Raw genomic sequence first — 4,403 nt, forward strand, 5'->3', positions numbered from 1 at the left:
ATTTTTAGTAATTTTTGAAGTTTTTGATATTTAGAGTAGTTTTGAAAAGTTTTATTTTTTTTTTAGAATTTTTTAAATCCGTTTAGGATGTTTAGGATTTGGAGTTTGTTAAAAAAACTTTCTTTAATTCTTTTCTTTTAGAGTTTGTTAAGAAATTTTCCTTTTTATGAGGAATCTTTCTTTTAGAGTTTGTTAAGAAATTTTTCTTTTTACGAGGAATCTTTCTTAGAGTTTGGGTCTATATAAACATGTTATGAGTTGATGTTTAGGAGGAGAAGTTTTGGTTTAATAATAATTTCGACAATGTCGTTTATTTCCCTATCTCCTGTTATTCTTCTGAATTAACAGATTTTAGAAGATTGTTTCCGGCGTTCGTAGTTGAATCAACAGATTCAATATTACCCCCGGGATAATTGCTATCCCGTCCGGCGTCAATTGGTATCATAAAAAATGGAGGCTTCATTTTAATTCAGAAGAATAACAAGAGATAGGGAAATAAACGGCATTGCCGAAAATATTATTAAACCAAAACTTCTTTTCTTAAAACATCAACTTATAAAATGTTTATATAGACCCAAAATCTAAGAAAGATTCCTCATAAAAAGAAAAATTTCCTAACAAACTCTAAAAGAAAGATTCCTCATAAAAAAGAAAAATTTCTTAACAAACTCTAAAAGAAAGATTCCTCATAAAAAAGAAAAATTTCTTAACAGACTCAATCCTAAAAATCCTAAACGAATTTAAAAACTCTTAAAATAAAAAAATAGAATTTTTTAAAACTATTCTAAATACCAAAAACTCCAAAAATTGTTAAAAATAAAAATTATCAAAATTAATAATAAAAATCTTTGGATGCTCCTGCATTAGTTGCCCCAGGTTGAAAGAAACTCATCCTCAAATTTAGAGTAGTATTAGGTGGTCACCCAGGAAGAAGATAGTCTTGTACCAAATCAATAAAATTCATTAGTAGTTGCTGGGCTTTAGAAATTCTCGTCGATTCGCTGACGAATATAACATCAGGAGGCCACGGGTTGATCATCTTCCTTGTTGGTAGCCTTATTCGTCCTTTTTCAAAGCCTGAAAGAGAGGTTAATAGCCTCGATTTCTTCTCATCACAGCTCAAAGGGGAATATAATTGTATCGAAAGACATAAACTAATCATGTTGCTAGATGCTCCTGTATCAGACGACCCAGGTTGAAAAGAACTCATCCTCAAGTTCAGGATAGTGTCTTCAAAATAAAAAATCTTTAAGTGCTGATGAATCAAAAGTCGTCGCGTAAGTGGTGGAATAGGAGGAAGATCCTCTGATATTAACTCATTCAAATCTCTAGTCGGTTGTTGTACTTCTGATCAAACATAAACTGCATCCTCAGATAGCCTGTCATCTAGAATCTTACAATCATCACCATAAAATACCTCATCATTTATTGGCTCGCTAATTGACTCAATCTCATCTTCATCATAAATTGGATCGCCTACTATTTCGATCTTGTCGTCGATATCTTTCTCAAGAAAATTTGTATCCAAGTATAAATAAAAGAATTTACGACCTTTAAGATTTTGGGTACTACGATCACAGTATGAGGCTTCCTCATTTGGAACCTGCCTATCACGATCTTGACCACATACCTCACGATCTTCAAGATCTTGTGCTGTCTGACGTTGGAACTCAGTTTTGTCTTCATCATAAATTGGATCACCGACTATTTCGATCTTGTCGTCCATATCTTTCTCAAGAAGAATTGTATCCAAGTAAAAAAAAAGAACTTATGACCTTTAAGATTTCGAGCACTACGATCACAGTGTGAGGCTTCTTCATCTGGAAATTGCCTATCACGATCTTGACCACGTACCTCATGATCTTCAAGATCTTGCACCACTAGACGCTGGAATAACTTCGTAACTTATCTCTGTGGATCAAGAATCTTGTCTTGGATATTATGATGACGGTATGAGACTTCCTTTGCCGGAACCTGTCTGTCACGACCACGATAACAACCATGACGACAATCCATCGGATCTTGAGAGCTCTGATACCAATTGTTAGTACTGATGGAATCAGAATATCTCCACAATAGTATGATATTGTCCACTTTAGGCCTAAGCCCTCATGATTTTGTTCTTGGGCTCTCCCCATTCCAAGGGACTTGGGCCCGATCTATCGTTGAGGACACTTCTCCAGACTACAACTCAAACAGATTCAACCGTCAAATTCCCAAGCTGGGCTGATCCCGGTTCACTCGCCATTACTAGGAGAATCCTTGTAAGTTTTTCCTCCTCCGCTTATTTATATGCTTAAACTCGGTGGGTGGTCTCGCCTGACTTGAGGTCGCAACTAGGGCTGCATTCCTAAACAACCCGACTCGACGACAGTGCCTCGTCATGCGACATGGTCCGAGCCAGACGGGGCTCTCACCCTCCCCAGCACCCCATTCCAAGGGATTTATGAAAGATATCTCCATTAGCATGAGACCTTTTGGGGAGAGCCTAAAAATAAAGTCATGAGGGCTTAGGCCAAAAGTGGACAATATCATGCCATTGTAGAGATATTTTGATTCCATCGGTTCTAACAAGTGGTATCAAAGCGAGGCCGCTCTTCACCGGACTAACCGCCGGAAGAGCTATGATCTAGATCTAACCATGTGAGTTGAACCTTAAACAAAGGAAGTGGGTGCTCCCGTATCTGAATCAAGAGGGCTAGACACCAAGTAAAAAGTCCTAGTTGTGGCTAGGTAAGAAGTTCTAGTAGGTCGGGTGGACCGAGGGGCAGGAAGTCCTAGTAGGTCGGGTGGACCGAGGGGCAGAAAGTGCTGATGGGTCAAGGATTCGGACATAAAAAACGGAGGCTTGCTGTTTGAGAGGATCTATCACAACCAACTCAATTATGCCCTAAAAATGAATGATTATAACACAATTGGCTGATTTTTATACTATCTTAGTAGTAATAATTTATACTTTTTTCATAATAAAAAAGAACAAATTAATTTTATTAAAGTGAAATAAATTAATAATTTCATAATAAATTCATCTCAACTTATATAAAATTTGAATCAAATTTTATTTTATTTTTATTTTAAGAATCATCTCTAATTTATAAAAATTTGAAATAGATTTATTTCTATCTTAAAATTTTAAAAAAAATTATATAAAAGTTTTAAATTTTGCTTGTAATTAGTATTTATTTTTATTTAAAACTTTTTATTTATAATTTTGTTCAAATTTATTTTAATTTCTATCTCAAATTTCTTATCCTACATTATATTTTGTTAAAGTGAATTGGATTAATATTTTTGTAGTAAATTCATCTTTGATTTATCTAAATTTGAAACAGATTTTAATTCCGTCTTAAATTTTTATTAAATTTTAAATAGATGTTTTGATAGAAATTATACGGTTTCAAATTTCATTTATAATTTATATTTATTTTTATTTTAAAAAATTTATATATAATTTTGTATCAAATTTATTTTAAATTCCTCTCAATTTTTTTCTAAAAATTATATTTTATTAAAGTGAAATGGATTAATAATTTTATAGAAAATCCTTCTCTAATTTATCTAAATCTGAAATAGATTTTAATTTAGTTTTAAATTTTTATTAAATTTTAAATAAATATTTTGATAGAAATCATATGGTCTTAAATTCAATTTATAATTCATATTTATTTTTATTTATAAAAATTTATATATAATTTCGTATCAAATTATTTTAAATTCTGTCTTAATTTTTTTCTAAATGTTATTTTTTATTAAAGTGAAATGGATTAGTAATTTTGTAGCAAATCAATCTCTAATTTATCTAAATTTGAAACAGATTTTTATTCAATCTTAATTTTTATTAAATTTTAAACGAATATTTTGATAGAAATCATACAGTCTCAAATTCCGTTTATAATTCATATTTATTTTTATTTATAAAAATTTATATATAATTTCATATCAAATTTATTTTAAATTCTGCTTCAATTTTTTTTAAATGTTATATTTTATTAAAGTGAAATAGATTAGTAATTTTATAGCAAATCCGTCTCTAATTTATCTAAATCTAAAATAGATTTTAATTCTGTCTTAAATTTTTATTAAATTTTAAACTGATGTTTTGACAGAAATCATGTGGTCTCAACTTCTGTTTATAATTCTCATTTATTTTTATTTATAAAAATTTATATATAATTTCGTATCAAATTTATTTTAAATTTCGTCTCAATTTTTTTTTCAAATGTTATATTTTATTAAAATGAAACAGATTAATAATTTTATAGCAAATCTGTCTCTAATTTATCTAACTCTGAAATAAATTTTATTTCCGTCTTAAAAATGAAGCTCTATTTTCTTGCAGTGATACACAATGTGTTGGGATCATCCCGGTGCAATGCGCATGTCTACACGTTTCGTAAACGTGC

This window comes from Curcuma longa, chromosome 4 (genome assembly GCF_044706935.1).
Source record: "Curcuma longa cultivar G26 ecotype Majalengka, Jawa Barat chromosome 4, ITB_CL_G26_1.1, whole genome shotgun sequence".
NCBI lineage: Eukaryota > Viridiplantae > Streptophyta > Magnoliopsida > Zingiberales > Zingiberaceae > Curcuma > Curcuma longa.